Here is an 18,292-nt window from a genome sequence, read left to right as displayed (position 1 = left end):
CATGTTTTTATCACGAGTGGATTTTTACGTGTATGACCGTTTTTACCCTGCCATTCGGGCAGCATACGCCGATTTCGGGGGAGGCATGCAGGGTATTTTCGTGTTTCTATAACCCACCGAACTCTGACATGGATTACAGGATCTTTTCCGTGCGCACTTGGTCTTGTGCTTGCGTGTACACACGAAGGGGGTTAAGTCACTAGCAGGTCTGCACATAAGTTGACCTGGGAGATCGGAAAAATCTCCACTCTTAACCCACCAGGCGGCAGCGACCGGGATTCGAACTCACGACCTCCCCATTAGGAGGCCGATGTCTTACCACCACGCCACTGTGCCCGTCAGTTAATGTTTGTTGTTATTTGTTTACTTGCTAGAGCTGTGCATACTAAAGCTGATCATCAAACACCCTTTAAGATTTTCCATACTAAAGAGGAGTTACACATATACATCTAGCTAAGTCAAATTGTAGGTGACTTGGTGCTGTAGAAACTTCTCATTGTGATATAACCACAAATTTGGTTTTGTAAACTTGTCACTAGAATAGCTGAGATGTGTTGATAATCACAGTCATTAGATCATCATGATGGTTGTTTTCACTGTCATCGTCATCATCATAATCATTGTTGTCATTGTTTTCATCAGTTATGTTGTTTGAATTATCATTTTCACCATAATCATCAGCATCATTCTCAGCATCATTCTCACTGTCATAGTCATCGTTGGCAAAATCATCAACGCCATTATCATCTCCATAGTTGTTGTAATATTTGTTATTACACGTAGCAGCTTCAGCCGCAAGACTGCAATATGTTTTTCGTACTTGTCCTCACTTGATTTGAACTTATGAATAACTTGGTAGTTTTTATATGCTTTCTGACTGAGTGCTCTGAGTGTGTGCATGTATGCGTGCTCTTGTCTGACATCACTGACAACACAGCAGAATGATGTCACAATGTGAAGCATGATGGAGATCAACCGGTTGAAAACGACGTTAAACACCAAATAAAGAATAAAGAATGGAGATCAACAAAGCCTGATGCATGCATTTCCTTGGTACTGCTTCCGTCTATAAGCAGAAACATTGTTATGAAAAACTATATCGTGACATTGGAATGTGGCAGACTTTATCTAAGCCAGTATGAAAAGAGATGAACTTTGTTAAAAATTGCTAGTTATTGGGTTTAAGTTGCATTCATTGATATGAGAGTTAAAGTTTGAAACGTTAAGTGTGTGTGCGTGTATGTGTGTATTACCTCTGTGTGTGATAGAGAGGGCGAGAGAAAAGAGAGAGCCTTTTCTTACGAAGTATCACAAAAAGCATTCACCCCTGAATACTCGGGGGTGTATAGATTTCATTTTTCATGTAGTTTCTGTTTCAAAGAATCAAATGAGCTGCTGGATGCTCTTCTTGCTTGAGCTATGCTCTTGCTTTCCTTTTTGCCATAAATACAGACAGAAAGAGAGAGACACTGACAGACAGACAGACAGACAGATAGACAGAGAGAGAAACAGAGATGGAGACAAAGACAGAGAGACACAGTCAGAACATTCACACCGTGGTTGGAAGCCTCTATATACTAACATATACCTTGTGTTTCAGACTTTGATGTTTGGTGGCTTGCTGAACAGAGATGAGGTGTATGTGTGTCTCATAGCGTATGCCACTGTGCTGGATTTGCCGTTCGCCACTCGCAAGTCACCTTGCAAGTCATCCAACGTCAAGCAATTACCACCATTTAGCAACGGTCAACCGCGTTTTCGAAACTTTAGTTTGCGAGCTGACTATGAGGATTCAGACTGATCGAGGATTCTCCAATCTGTGTGTGTGTGTGTGTGTGTGTGTGTGTGTGTGTGTGTGTGTGTGTGTGTGTGGTGTGTGTGTGTGTGTGTGTGTGTGTGGGCGTGAGTGAGTGCGTGCATTTGTGTGTGTGGGTGCATGCATGAATGCCTGCATTTGTGCATGTGTGTGTCTGTTTGTATGTGGGTGCATGCATGTGTGAGTAGGTGTGTGTTAACATTGATGTTGCAACAATTGAGTGAGACAGGATGTGTTTTTTTACACTTGCATGTGGAAAGTCTTGTTTTATAGACAAGCGACCTTTGATAACAAGAGCTATACTTTGTATACCATATCAGACACCAGTTGTATTTGGCTATAATTGCCTCCATTTTAAAGCAGATAGCTTCAGTATTATTAAAGGCACATGCTTGTCAATTAATATTGCAGTTTGAGATCTTGAAAATCACAAATAAAGATGCTTCACAAAAGTGGTTTGTGATAATGAAACAAATGCTTTCTCAAGTGTGTATTTCGACAGAATTTTTTGATGAAAATGAATTAAATAATTCAGGGTGTCTGTCATTGAAAAACTAAATTTTGATTAACATCGAATGAAAGTAAGTTTGTGCATATTTGGGACAAACACCATTAAATGTTTTCTAGATAGGTACTTTATGGGGAACAGGGTAACCTGTGTACTCTCTACTGGAACGGAACTGTATCAAAATTTATACAAATATGAGGGGTTGTTCAGGGTGTTTGAAACAACGTATTGTATTCATGTTGATAATTGTCCAGCCCTTTGGGAGACGTCATATCATATCATTATTATTCGCGAGGCAGATATAAAGCGTTTATTACACACCACTAATGAGAATATTGTAGTTGTGTGTAATGTGATGTCTCTCAGTTTTCCTGTTCAGATTGGAGCAGCATTTCTTGTATAAAACACATTTCAATCTTAGACTTACAAAGGAGAACTACTTGAGTCTTAACGGCACTCTACACAATCATGTTAACCACCAACGATCTGCCCAGGCTTTCGCATAGAGTGGACAGTGGGATTAGATGAATTTAAATTTTAACTGGTTTTTGTTATGGGTTGTAGAAGAGTTAATGCTTTTCCTTGGATACAGTGAGGCAAGCTACATGTGACATTGTAGACCAATCACTAGCGAGCAGTGTGTCCCCACACATGGTCCCTCGATCACATTGGCAAAGCAGATTTTAAGCTCCTATGTGCGTACTTTTGAATGAAACAAGCATATATTGAGCAGACACTGTGCAGATAACAGTGTCAGATCGGAGCTAATTCTCACTGAGATGTCAGACGTTCACATGATTTCACTGGCACAGATCGCACACCAGGTGCAGAGACAAACCTCTCGCTAGTGAATGTCCTTCAATATGTCACGTGTAGCTTGCCTCAGCGTTGCCAAGAGCAAAAGTTAGGAAAAGCAACTCTTCCAGAAGCCATGAAAAATGTACAGAGTTATTTCCGAACATAGAATATTTATTGATAGGTTAATTTAGTAGATTGACATTGAAATTAATTCAACAGAAGATGTCCACTTTGCACAGGATGCAAAAATGTTACCCTGTTGATTTTGGTATATATCCAAGTGAAAGGGTTTTCTTGAAATTATTCCATGTCAGAGGACAAGACAGAGAAGGAATGTATCATTAGTGTCAATTGGTGTAAATATGAGAGTACTGGAGACCATTTTGAGGTGGCTTCCTCATTTTTTCATAGAGCTATGCTGGCCATCTAATTCTTTGCCATTGGCATTACACTTGTTGTAATTTAAGTTCGAATTATTAATGCGGCATTTAAATTCGAGCTACTGAGAGAGATATAGACAAATGTATGATTAGCCACGAATCATTATGTAGTTCTAATGTCAGTTTTCAGAATGTTACTGCTCATGTATGCTTCCGCCATATGTGTGTGTGTGTGTGTGTGTGTGTGTGTGTGTGTGTGTGTGTGTGTGTGTGTGTGTGTGCGCTGATGCATGTTTGGTGATATGTGTGTGGGCTAATGTGTGTGTGTGCCTATTAAAGCGTTACGCTTTTGTTTTAAGATTAATTTTTGCAACACAAATCGCCATTTGCTCAAATGCAGAGTCTTTTAATGTATGAAGCATGTCATAAAAGTATTTGCTTCCTCCAGCAATAGATGAACAATTCAAAACCATGACATTCATTGTATGACAACAGGGAAATGGCGTCTCATAAAAATATGTCTTTCTCACCCTGGGTTATGTATGATCTCTATCTTTGGGGGAAAAAACACCTTTTCCCTTCAAGTATACAGCTTGTCTGGGAAAATGGTGTTTATGTTAAACCATATGTGATTATCTTGTTTCCACCATATTTTGAACTTTGTGTTCTGTGGGTTTTGTTCATGCAGTTGTTTGGTGTTATGAATAAAGTTCTGTTCTCAAATTAAACGGACACAATTTATAAAGCACACTAATTTACGTGTTCTTTTTAAAAAAAAAATTAAATTGTGTTTGTTATTTGAGCTTTTATTGCTTTTTATGATGATTGACAGGGTCATTTAGCGTAATTATTGTTATTTGTTTGCTTTGTCTGTTATTTGATCTTTCATTCGATTCAAATTTTCTTGACAGAGTACTTTATTTGGGTTTTGTGTGTGCATGCCGTGTTGTTGTTGCGAGAGGCTGGTTATGACAGTTGTTACTTTCTCACAAGAGGCATCGATGGACTAATGGTTGTGAAATGTTAACTTGCAAAGTTGATGAAATGTCTTAAAGGTACTGTACTTCCCTTGTACTACACCATCATCTTCACCAAAACAGATCTGTCCAGGTTGTCAGTGGAATAAGAGCGTCCTTGCGTGTGGATACCCCCAAAATCAATAGCCTGGCTTGCATTTCAGTGGCAATTTCTTGCTGAATTATAATTTAAATACAGAGGAACCCCCTGTTTAAGACTTTCAAAAATCTGAGAAAATCAGATCTTGAGAAGGAGGGAGCCTTAAAATGGGGGGAAATGGACAGAGGTTGTGAAGGGGGCCCGTTAGTTCAGTTGGTAGAGCACTGGACTTGTGATCTTAAGGTTGCAGGTTCGAATTCGAGCCGGGCCGGACACGGGTCAACTTTATGTGCAAACCTAGAGACGGAAGCCATGTCCCACCCCTGTGTCACCACAATGGCACGTAAAAGATCTTGGTCATTCTGCCATAAGTGCAGATGGCTAATACCATCTAAACACGCATACACTTGTGTATCTCATCAAAAGCCGTGAGGGCGTAAAACTCGAATCATTAACCCGTATCTTGTCCTTAAGAGGCGAAATATTTAGCCTGTAGGACATAAAGCATTCTCTCTTTCCAGAGGTTATGAACAAAAAGTCCAAGAAAACATGGTCTTGAAAGGTAGGGAGCAATATAGGTCTTAAATAAGGGGTTCCACTGTATTAGGTGTCACCTACAGAATTAATTCATAAACAGTGAGAAATTCTCACTCTGCACAGTAAGGCCAAACAAAAATATATGTTGGTTTAGGGTAACGTGACCAAAAAAGATTGTAGGTCGGCTTTTTTTCTTCTTTCAATTTAGTCAATTGTAAAGGAGGAAGTACTTAGTCGGTCTCGGTATGCTTCGCAAAATGTCCCAAAAGTTTTTTTGTGTTTTATTTGAGAAATGAAAAAATAGTCTTAAGGTCGGCGGGAAAAAATGGCGTCGGTCGGGTTACCCTAAACCAACATGTATTTTCATTTGGCCTCAGCAGCCAGGATGTTTATTTTGTTTATGTGTCCATGGAGTAGGACGCTCTTATCCCATGTTGAAGTCAAACCGGATCTGAAGTGGTGATCGTCATGGTTTTACATGAGAAGGATGGCCCTTTATGTATGATTTGTTGTTGCATGATGCTGACCGTCTTTCACCATCCATAGACGATGTCCGGAAATATCTCTGTCGGGTTTGTAATGGGTTGTGAAAGAGTGAATACTAGCTGTTGCTTTTATTGAGGCAAACGTTTCCACGTCACATTATTATAGGACTGGGTGGCTGAGTGGTAACGCACTTGCGCTCGGAAGCGAGAGGTTGCGAGTTCGACCCTGGGTCAGGGCGTTAGCAATTTTCTCCCCCCTTTCCTAACCTAGGTGGTGGGTTCAAGTGCTAGTCTTTCGGATGAGACGAAAAACCGAGGTCCCTTTGTGTACACTACATTGGGGTGTGCACGGTAAAAATCCCACGATTGACAAAAGGGTCTTTCCTGGCAAAATTGTATAAGCATAGATAAAAAATGTCCACCAAAATACCCGTGTGACTTGGAATAATAGGCCGTGAAAAGTAGGATATGCGCCGAAATGGCTGCGATCTGTTGGTCGATGTGAATGCGTGATGTATTGTGTAAAAATATTCCATCTCACACGGCATAAATAGATCCCCGCGCCTTGAGTCCGAGTCTGGAGATACACGCGCGATATAAGACTTCATAATAAATATAGGCCTGTCACTAGCGAGGGGTGTGTCTGAAACATGTGGTCAAGGAGCACGTCAGGGAAAGTTTGCTTCAACAAAAGCAAGATTATTCACTCTTTCACAACCCATACTAACCCGACAGAGTTATTTCCCAAGTCCGTCTATTACCTGTGTATATTTTCATCAAAAATAGGGTATGTATACATGATTCATAGACTAGGTGTGTAAATGTGTACATGTCTGTCATACAGCCTGTGATATTTTGTATTCATGTAATGGGTTTCATTTAGCAGAAATACTATATTCCACAGTGATATGGAATGGAGAGTCATCTTGGAAATCTGATTTGAAAAAACACATCTCATTGTTTCTGATCTACTGACTTAGTGAAGCTAATTGCATTTTAGGATCTTGACTTTTCCCTGTAGACACTACACAGGTGTTTATAACCCTGAATGAGTGAGTTAGAAATACTCTGACATTGCAGTACATGAAGTTCTTTCAAGATTGATATGTTGCGGTCAAGTTCTGAAACCAATGGACAACGGTCCCCCGTTTCTCAGTGGCGAGATTTGCCAAGGGAAGCGAGTGGGGCGAGGAAGTAGTACCGTTTCTTGGGGAATTCTCACAGCAAGGAACACTAGGATTTTGCAAGAGTAGATAAGCATGCCTTGGAGGTGCTGGCTTAAAGTTTGAAAAAATGGCGGCTGCACACTTGCCAACCCGATTGGCTAAATACTTGGCTGTTTACCAATGAGTACAGACACCTTTTTTGGTATCAACCAATCGTGTTTAGTTCTTGTGGAGCTAGCCCTCAAATTGTTTCACATACACCCTTGCTGTCTTGCGTAGCGAGAGGCTAGTTGTCAGTAGTTCTTGCCTCAATGAAACAGGTGACTGCATGGTGGTGTCCTTTATCTGGGAGGTGGCCTCTCATTAAAGGGACCTCACTTTGGGTACAGTGGAACCCCATTTTAAGACCCTGATTAAAGCCCCCCCCCCCCCACCCCCAACCTTCTGTTTAAGACCTTACTTTTTCAGATTATCTTTTCATGACCTTTGTAAATTCATCCCCATTGTAAGACTCCCTCATGTGTGTTTGTAAATTCATCCCCCTTGTAAGACTCCCTCGTGTGTAGTTGTAAATTCATCCCCCTTGTAAGACTCCCTCGTGTGTGTTTGTAAATTCATCCCCATTGTAAGACTCCCTCGTGTGTGTTTGTAAATTCATCCCCATTGTAAGACTCCCTCGTGTGTGTTTGTAAATTCATCCCCACTGTAAGACTTCCTCGTGTATTTGTAAATTCATCCCAATTGTAAGACTCCTTCGTGTGTAGTTGTAAATTCATCCCCATTGTAAGACTCCCTCGTGTGTGTTTGTAAATTCATCCCCATTGTAAGACTCCTTCGTGTGTAGTTGTAAATTCATCCCCATTGTAAGACTCCCTCATGTGTATTTGTAAATTCATCCCAATTGTAAGACTCCCTCGTGTGTATTTGTAAATTCATCCCAAGTGTAAGACTCCCTCGTGTGTATTTGTAAATTCATCCCCCTTGTAAGACTCCCTCGTGTGTGTTTGTAAATTCATCCCCATTGTAAGACTCCCTCGTGTGTAGTTGTAAATTCATCCCCATTGTAAGACTCCCTCATGTGTATTTGTAAATTCATTCCAATTGTAAGACTCGCTCGTGTGTATTTGTAAATTCATCCCGATTGTAAGACTCCCTCGTGTGTATTTGTAAATTCATCCCCCTTGTAAGACTCCCTCGTGTGTGTTTGTAAATTCATCCCCCTTGTAAGACTCCCTCGTGTGTGTTTGTAAATTCATCCCCATTGTAAGACTCCCTCGTGTGTAGTTGTAAATTCATCCCCATTGTAAGACTCCCTCGTGTGTGTTTGTAAATTCATCCCCATTGTAAGACTTCCTCGTGTGTGTTTGTAAATTCATCCCCATTGTAAGACTTCCTCGTGTATTTGTAAATTCATCCCCATTGTAAGACTCCTTCGTGTGTAGTTGTAAATTCATCCCCATTGTAAGACTCCCTCGTGTGTGTTTGTAAATTCATCCCCATTGTAAGACTTCCTCGTGTATTTGTAAATTCATCCCCATTGTAAGACTCCTTCGTGTGTAGTTGTAAATTCATCCCCATTGTAAGACTCCCTCGTGTGTGTTTGTAAATTCATCCCCATTGTAAGACTTCCTCGTGTATTTGTAAATTCATCCCCATTGTAAGACTCCCTCGTGTGTGTTTGTAAATTCATCCCAATTGTAAGACTTCCTCGTGTATTTGTAAATTCATCCCCATTGTAAGACTCCTTCGTGTGTAGTTGTAAATTCATCCCCATTGTAAGACTCCCTCGTGTGTATTTGTAAATTCATCCCAATTGTAAGACTCCCTCGTGTGTAGTTGTAAATTCATCCCCATTGTAAGACTCCTTCCTAGTTAAGACCTGATTTTCTCATAGTTTTTTTAGGTCTTAAAATGTGGGTTCCACTGTACTTATCTAACTACAGTGTTCCTCTCATGAAAAGCCACCTGCAATATAACTGTAAGGACATTTTGAAGTCTGGTGCCATGCCGGTGTCCTAGCTTTTATCACAGGTAGCGCTGTATCACTGGATTACCAGTGCTTTGAGTGAAATCCAGCATGTGCCATGGTGAAAATCAGAACTCCAACTCCTGTGTTGTTCAGTCTAAATCACTCTGGATTTTTAAGGTACCATTGTACTTCTTTTACACAAAAATATGCTAGTCCCCGTTATGTTTTATTGTGTAATAGGGTTGTACAATACTTTAGTGCTATAAGCTTGCCTTGTTTTAATTGGTTAATTTTCAGCTATAGGATAACTGTCATGCGGCCATTGAAAAGGTGGCGGGAGTGTTTTAATTGTTTGGTTCATTTTGCTTCCATTGGGATAAAATGCCTTGTCTTGATTTTATGCTTGACGGTCAAATATTAGTTGAGCTACAGGTGCTTTTTTGGCATAGAGTAATAAACAATTTCTCGATTTAATATTTCATCCATAAAACAGTGTTCTTGGTCTGTGTCTGGAACCCGAACAGATGGATGGACGTTAGACTTAGCCATGTCAGTTTTATTGTGTTCAAGATTGGAATTTGTTTCAGTCTGCAGTAATGCAGCATGTTCTTGTTAATGTGAGGTTTTTAGTAAGGTACCACCCCTTTGACATTTATTTGAGTGCTATGTTAACCATAACTTACATCAACACTACCTGTCAGTTTCAGGAAGGGTATAAAGTCATTTTTTTCAGTCTGTTCAGACGCACACTGGAAGTTCTTATTGAATTGATACGGATCAGATGTTGTGAGTTAAGTGGTTTATACTTGCTTGCAGTTATTGTTTTCTTAATAACTTATTACTTAACAATCAGGTCACTTCTAAGCTTGTCTTGTGTTCTAAGTTTAAGCCACAGCAACTCTTTCCTGACCGTTTGACAATCTGACAGCTTTCAACTTCCATACACTGTGGCGCACGTTATATGTCAATTAAAGCAGCACCGCCTTGATATGGCCCTTCGTGGTCGGCTGGGCGTTAAGCAAACAAACAAACAAAAAAACGTCCATACACTGTACAGTAAAATATGCCTATCTCTTATTAATTATTTTTTGTAATTTATAAAAAAAAAAAAGCTGACCTTAATGTCGTCAAGAAATTTGTAGTCAAGAATAATCAGACTCTCCCAGGAAAGAAAGTAAGAATTACACATTTGTGAACGGAAATAGGGGTTCACTATAACCAGCATGTCTCTGTGTGTGTATTTTTTCTCAAGAATTAAAAGTTCTATGTTTGATGCCTGTGTTAAAAGTAATAGCTGAAGTTTACAGCAGAAAGCAAATGCCCTACTTTGTATGTGCTACATAATTATGTCCACATATATTAGTGATATATATATTTGACTTGTATGATATTTACTCATATAGGGAGGGTGTTAATTGGTAATTAACATGTGGTTGTTGCTGCTTTTATTAGACTCACTTTAGACTCAAAGTTTGTAATGTCAGCTAGATTAGAAACAAAAAGTACTAAAAAGGATAATGTCTGTTATTTTTGTCACACAAAAAGGGTTATACTGAAAAGGGAACTTTTCAAGGCTGTGATTCAGACCAAAGGAATGATCCATACATGTTTTAGACAGACAAAGCAAGGGTAAAATGTTGCTAATGGCTTTTTTTTAATGTTTTAATTATCTTTACTTTTTTTATCATTTTGTTTAACTTAACTGGCATGTTGAGAATCCAGGCATAAGGGTGTTTTGCTTTACTTTACATAAACACAGTATTAGGGATGCCTCATAGGGTAAAAATGCATGAATAAGTGTTAACAGATGCAGTTTCAGCTTACATCATTAGGCCTATAGGTTGTACACATGTACTAAGATTTATTCTCTTCTTCTTCATTCATAGGCTGAAACTTCCATGTTTTTTTTTTTTACGTGCAAGACCGTTTTTACGCCACCATTTATGCAGCTACAGTGTACTATCATTTAGATAGCTTGAATGATGAGTACTGCTGTACTAGTCTGGTGTCTTTCCCATTTTTAAAAAGGTTTTTGGGGGTGAGGGGTAGGATGGGGGTGTGAGTATCAACATTGTAAACAATGTGTTTGAAATAAGCATATATGTGTTTTTGTTTTTGTGTGCAATTATAGACAAGTAGGGGAATGGTGTAAACAGAAAAGTGCACTGTGTGTATATTGTACTCCACTATGTGCTATACTTGCAGCCGTTATTGTCTTTAACCCGTCAGTGTTCACGCTGCATTAATTCATTGTTGCCAAAAAAATTTGTTTAATTTGTTGAGCATGACTGAAGAGACGAGTCTGATATGTTTTCAAATTATATTTCTGTCGGTGCTTTTACTGTATATATACAGCAAAAACCAGAAACACTTGCTTTCCAAGGTATCGCTTGGTGTTTAAATTTCTCTCTCTCTCTCTCTCTCTCTCTCTCTCTCTCTCTCTCTCTCTCTCTCTCTCTCTCTCTCTCTCTCTCTCTCTCTCTCTCTCTCTCTCTCTCTCTCTCTCTCTTTTGTTTTGTTTTGTTTTGTTTTGTTTTGTTTAGTTTTGTTTAGTTTTTTAATTTGAATAGAGGAATGGACTTAGGATTATGGCGATGGGCATTTCGTGATATCCAGGGAAAAAAAGAGGCATATGCATTATTGTTCATTCATGGGTGTGTGTAGTTATTACTGCTGGAGGCTAGAACGCTGTCAGTTTTTGTTTAGTGTTCTGGCAATTGTATTTTTCCAGAAGAAAATACAGGCCTGGAACATGAGCTGGTCCAGGAAATTTCCGAAAAGTTCAGGCAGATCTACTAGTTTATTGACCCAACAATTGCACCCATTAATATATTTAACTCGCCATGCTATTTTTCTTTCTCAAATTTATCTTTCGTCTTGATCAATGATTTTCTGACTCTGTTGGTTTTCTGCAAGAAAACGCACATGCACTAATGAGCTGGTACTGTTTTTATTGTTTGGATTAAAGAATTAAATCTGTATCTTTTGGTGTTTTAATATTTTTGTTGGCAGAAAATTTGTAAACAAAACCCTTTTTATTCTTTTGTCATTCTGTATTTTCTGTCAATATTTCATCAATTCCTATGGCCATGAGTACATAACTGCCTGAAAACCATAGGACTCAAATTGTCTGACGGCTGTCAGCTTCAAACCTGTATTATATTATTTGTCAGAAGCAGTTGTTTTGGTGTTTTTTGTGGATGTTTGTGTGTGTTTCTGTCTGAACATAACTGTTCGGCCACCAGCATACACCAGCTCGATGATCAAGAAATGCTTACATGACAGGAATATTTGCTTGATTGCTTTATATGTTGATAACGTTTGCTTTTTGCGCTCATGTATTTTAATTTACACATTAGAATTTTTATGGTACATTGTGTTCTTCCTCTATTCGCGTTTTGTTTAGTTTTCTTGAGAGTGTTTCTATGAATGACAGAGCAGACTGCAGTTGTGCTTTGTTTTGTCTTTTGTTTCTTAAACCTTTGGGCATTTATTGCAGGTTTATTCCAGAGGATTTATCATTGTTTCATGAACAAGTCTGAAATTTTGCAAAGGTGTTCTTTTTTTAAAATGTTCTTAAATTGTTTAACTATTCTGTTTGCTGAACATTTTATCATCAGGGGTTTGTTTATTATTTGACCACAGATATTGTATGAATTTTGATGAATTGTGTAATTTTTGGTGTCTGAATGACTATAGACAGCTGTTACTCACGTTTTGTTCTCAAGACCTGTGTCCTCCTGAATTCCATATGCCTGTTGTGTTGCTCAAATGAATTGACAAAAACAACACAGTATTTCGTAGGGTAGGCCTGAATAGCTTTAACTTTGTTTTGTGTTGATTGGTTATACATGTATTCTCCCTTCTTCTTCCTGTTTTGTAGTTGTGATGCAGTTGATAGGAGATAATGGAAGATTCCTCCCCCCCCCCCCCCCCCCCCCATTTCTTTTTCATTTCCTAATGTCTGTGTTTTGCTTGAAACAAAGAAAAATTCACAATAAATTGTATGAGGAACATTTCTTCTATTGTGACTTTCTACCAGTTTGAAATCCTTTATTTCATTATTTTCCCCCCGCGGGTTAGGGGGAAGAATTTACCCGATGCTCCCCAGCATGTCGTAAGAGGCGACTAACGGATTCTGTTTCTCCTTTTACCCTTGTTAAGTGTTTCTTGTATAGAATATAGTCAATGATTGTAAAGATTTTAGTCAAGCAGTATGTAAGAAATGTTAAGTCCTTTGTACTGGAAACTTGCATTCTCCCAGTAAGGTCATATATTGTACTATGTTGCAGGCCCCTGAGCGATTTTTTGATTGGTGCTTTTGTGAACAAGAAACAATTAACAAGTGGCTCTATCCCATCTCCCCCCCTTTCCCTGTCGCGATATAACCTTCGTGGTTGAAAACGACGTTAAACACCAAATAAAGAAAGAAAGAATTTCATTATTTCCTAAACATATTTCTATGTGGGAACAGTTTGTGCACTACCAGAGCTTAGCAAATACAAGTCAGCGGTTGGGGAAAACCAATTAAATTTAGTTTTGCATTTTTTTTTCTGCTTTCTTAAATTTATTTCGCCTTCTAAAAGGATTATACTTTAAGCTGAAAGACTGTTTGCTCAAGCTTATTATGGTAACAAAAAGAGCAGTTGAGTGTTTATTTTGAACTGTGGTGTGCGATCCCGGAAGAAAACATATACAAGAAAAGCCTTACTTGAAATATGTACTCGTGCTTGAGATTTCCCTTTATTTAACTTCTGATCTCTAGTTCTATTTTTAGACAAACATGTACTTAGCATAATTGCTTCTTTTTCATTGCTGATCCATTCTATAGTATAAAAATAACTGTTTCTTTTCTATTCCTTTCCTTTTTATTTTTTTATTTTTTAAAGTTATTGTTTTATGTTTTTTTCTGTCTAATGTATCTGTTTTTCTGATTCTCCAAATCTCATCTCTTGAAGTGTATTGTAACAATATTTTAAGAAGTAAGTTAAGTTAATCTGACAATTGTAATGGTGAAATTGCAAATGATATGCATGGTTGCAAACGAAAGCAAGTCTCATATATGTAGAGGCCGGGGACTCATTTGTGTTTCTTGCCTGCAATTCTTATTTTGAGATAAGTAGACTAGTAGTAGTTGACCCAATAACCCAAAACAGAAAGAAACTGTGCTCCTATAATAACCAAGGGTACATGAAATAGTTAAAACAATGTATATTTTGCCCACCCATGTTGTTCCGCAAAATGAGTAGAATAATCGATAGAACTTTTTTCTTGTCCCATTCTTGCCATATTGCTTCGTTCTGTTTGTGTGAAGCATTTGTTGTGGATAATTCTAGTCTATGGGTTTGATTCTTTATACTGTCACAGTTATGTGTATTATTTCTACATCTAATAGGGCTCACTTAAGGTAGTACGTCCACCGTAAACAAGAATTATTATATGCCCTTCAGCACTCCTACAAACAATGACTTACTTACTTACTTACTTACTTACTTACTGCCCGTTATGCTGGTTGGCATGTAAGGCAGCAACAAAGGAACAAACAATTACTAACCCACCATAACCCCCCGCGGGTTAGGGGGAAGAATTTACCCGATGCTCCCCAGCATGTCGTAAGAGGCGACTAACGGGTTCTGTTTCTCCTTTTACCCTTGTTAAGTGTTTCTTGTATAGAATATAGTCAATGTTTGTAAAGATTTTAGTCAAGCAGTACGTAAGAAATGTTAAGTCCTTTGTACTGGAAACTTGCATTCTCCCAGTAAGGTAATATATTGTACTACGTTGCAAGCCCCTGGAGCAATTTTTTGATTAGTGCTTTTTGTGAACAAGAAACAATTAACAAGTGGCTCTATCCCATCTCCCCCCCTTTCCCCGTCGCGATATAACCTTCGTGGTTGAAAACGACGTTAAACACCAAATAAAGAAAGAAAGTAACCCACCATGAATAATTATATGTAAAAACATTAGTTTTTGAAATTAATGAAATTGTTTTTTTTCTCTCTGCTAAATTTCAGTTATTAGTAATTTGAAATGTGTGTATATATGTATGTACATCTCTGTCTACTGAAGATCAGGTATCAGGTTTTGAAATAATGAACAAACATTTTCTTTCTTTGTACTGAAGTTTGTTCTTAGATTTTGAACTTATATATTAATGAACATAGAGTTTTTCTCCAGTGATTTATAGTTACATTGTAGTTTTGAAATAATGATCGTACATTTACTGTGAGTTTTTGTAATATTTAACACATTTTTTTCCACAGAATTTAATTCTCAGTTTACACCCATTATTATTCCACAGAACTAGATCTAGAGATTTGAAATAGTGTTTTAAGCCGATGTGAGTATGCCCACCTGAAATTCTGTTTTGGTTAGCAAGACACATGCGGGATTCCCTGATCAAAGATTACACCCACCTCTTGTGTTTCCCCTCTCTGATTGAGACCTAAACTAGTATAATGAAATGTGTGTATTTGAGGACATTTTCTTTTGTCAATTCTAAAAACAACACTTTCTTTATTTGCAATAGTTTCTCCCTTTGTTCCCCTCTCTCTCTCTCTCTCTCTCTCTCTCTCTCTCTCTCTCTCTCTCTCTCTCTCTCTCTCTCTCTCTCTCTCTCTCTCTCTCTCTCTCTCTCTCTCTCTCTCTCTCTCTCTCTCTCTCTCTCTCTCTCTCTCTCTCTCTCTCTCTCTCTCTCTCTCTCTCTCTCTCTCTCTCTCTCTCTCTCTCTCTCTCTTATTTTTTATGTCTGTCTGTCTTTATGTGTTGTATAAAGGACAGGTTGGAAGAATAGGCTTTGCCTAAAACCTTTATCCTTTTGTAATAAAGGTCTGAGTCTGAGTCTTTCTCTCTCTCTCTCTCTCTCTCTCTCTCTCTCTCTCTCTCTCTCTCTCTCTCTCCTCTTTCTGTCCCCCCTCTCTCACTCTCTCTCTTTCTCTCTCTCCTCTTTCTCTCTCTCCTCTTTCTCTCTCTCCTCTTTCTCTCTCTCCCACCGGCACGGTTGGCCTAGTGGTAAGGCGTCCGCCCCGTGATCGGGAGGTCCTGGGTTCGAACCCCGGCCGGGTCATACCTAAGACTTTAAAATTGGCAATCTAGTGGCTGCTCCGCCTGGCATCTGGCATTATGGGGTTTGTGCTGGTTGGTCCGGTGTCAGAATAATGTGACTGGGTGAGACATGGAGCCTGTGCTGCTACTTCTGTCTTGTGTGTGGCGCATGTTAAATGTCAAAGCAGCACCGCCCTGATATGGCCCTTCGTGGTCGGCTGGGCGTTAAGCAAACAAACAACATCTCTCTCTCCCCCCTCCCTCTCTCTCTCTCTCTCTCTCTCTCTCTCTCTCTCTCTCTCTCTCTCTCTCTCTCTCTCTCTCTCTCTCTCTCTCCTCCTCTCTCTCTCTTCTTTAAAGAAAGTTTGGCTTGTCAGTACTTAAAATAGCTTCAATTGCAATCACACATAGAAGCTAGAGTTTTGTTTTTTTCTCTGAATTTTTTATTGGTGTGGTTATATTCTGTGCATGCACCTAAATTTGATTAGTTACTCTTTCCTACAAATATTTGAGTTCAGGTACTGTTTGTTTGTTTGTTTGTTTGTTTATTTGTTTGATTCATTGATTGATAATTTTTCCCCAAAGGACAGATTGTAAGAAAAAGGCCCAATCTTAAATCTCAATTCTTGTAAAATAAATTTTTAGTTCAGATCAGTTCAGTTCAGTAAGTTCTGCCACTCTTCAGCTTTTATGAACATGCAAGGACTTTCATAGATGTATTAGAGTGTTTGACACATAAGACATGTTTGGATCTAATTGTTATTTTTTTTCGCAGATGTTCATGGGCTTTGATAACCAGATCTCTCAACAATTCCTTTGCGTTTCTGCAGCAATGTATATGTACGTGTGCCTTACATGTCTGGCGAAAGCAGGCTTTTGAGTGAACTACAGTGGACCCCACTCCCCCCCCTCCCCCCCACACACACACTCAGCTCTACTGCCTCCCCCCCCCCCCCCCTGTTTTTAAGACCTTCCCCATTTTAGACTCTATATTTCAGATTGTTGGTACCCAATGTTTGTAAACTGATCTCCATTTTAAGACTCCCCTTTAATTCAAGACCTACCCTCCGCGGGTTAGGGGGAAGAATTTACCCAATGCTCCCCAGCATGTCGTAAGAGGCGACTAACGGATTCTGTTTCTCCTTTTACCCTTGTTAAGTGTTTCTTGTATAGAATATAGTCAATTTTTGTAAAGATGTTAGTCAAGCAGTATGTAAGAAATGTTAAGTCCTTTGTACTGGAAACTTGCATTCTCCCAGTAAGGTAATATATTGTACTACGTTGCAAGCCCCTGGAGCAATTTTTTGATTAGTGCTTTTTGTGAACAAGAAACAATTAACAAGTGGCTCTATCCCATCTCCCCCCCCAAAACGACGTTAAACACCAAATAAAAAAAGAAAGTAATTCAAGACCTGGTTTTGCATTATGTTTGGAGGTCCTACAAGTGGGGGTCCACTGTACGACCCTAGGTCTGAATCAGCCATCATGAATACTTGGTGTCTTTTTCTTTCTTTCTTAAATTCTTGTTTGTGCAGCTTTTTGCCTTCATGGAATTTTTATTTATTGCTCAGTGTCTGCTAAAATGATTGCCACTGTCTTCTTTGTATTTATTGAAATGGTAACTTGGGGTATTGACAACGTGCCATGACTCACACATGATTGTGCAAACAATCTCACGCGTATGCCCACGCACTAACACACATGCATGCTTTGTACGAGCACACGCAGTCAACCACATACATGTAAATACACACACGCGCGGACACAAACATATATTTAAGAGGTTTTTCATTTTGTGACTTAAAGGCCCACTCAGCCTCGTAAGAACAGTTCGCCCCATTATCTCAAATCTAGTCAGGCTTTTGCATGGGATAAGACCATCTCTCCGCTTGGTCACATACCAAAAATGAAGACCATGGGTGCTCTCTGTGTACAGCGTTTTTAAAGCAAAATTTTGAGTAGAATTAATGTCGTGAAAGGCACTGCAGGTGCCTTTTTTGGAAATTATTTCACCAAACTTTCACCACAGCAAGTAGACGTCAGGCTGTTGAGTTTTGGTGTGTGCCCAAGCGGAGGCATATAGTCTTCTTTTAACACTTAATTCAAGATAAAAATTTATGAGATCATATGCATTTTTATTTATTTTTTATTTTTTTACAGCGATGCTGACATCTAACGTTTTTGTGCAGTCATTTTTTTTTTCCTGATGGGTTTAAATGAATTGGTGATTTAACTTTTGTTCATGCTCTGAACTGGTTTTATTTGAGAATCAGAAACAAGTGAGCAGTGTGCGAATGGCAGATTTTATTTGATTCATTTATTTTATAGTATTTTTTTTTCTCTTTCTCTTCTCTTATTTGATTTTTGCCCTCCATTTTTGGCAAAGAAATTCTTTTTAAACAATTGCAATAATATGAAAGAAGACAGAAGTGTAATTGCTTGAGAAAAATTATGAAAATGTCCACCAAATCCT

At 38.7% G+C, this 18,292-nt stretch overlaps 1 protein-coding gene across 2 annotated transcripts in view; it reads left to right on the top strand.

The window, feature by feature from the left end:
* LOC138964621 (GRAM domain-containing protein 4-like) overlaps positions 1-14,697 on the top strand; it is a 44,040-nt gene extending 29,343 nt beyond the window's left edge. For both annotated transcript variants that reach the window (XM_070336626.1, XM_070336625.1), the window contains exon 20: positions 1,601-14,697. The gene's annotated coding sequence lies outside the window, so the exon portion shown is untranslated. The remainder of the gene's footprint in view (positions 1-1,600) is intronic.
* Positions 14,698-18,292: the final 3,595 nt, after the last annotated feature.

This window comes from Littorina saxatilis, linkage group LG4 (genome assembly GCF_037325665.1).
Source record: "Littorina saxatilis isolate snail1 linkage group LG4, US_GU_Lsax_2.0, whole genome shotgun sequence".
Taxonomy (NCBI): domain Eukaryota; kingdom Metazoa; phylum Mollusca; class Gastropoda; order Littorinimorpha; family Littorinidae; genus Littorina; species Littorina saxatilis.
Note: the sequence above shows the minus strand (reverse complement) of the source record. Positions and strands in the feature narration are given on the sequence as shown.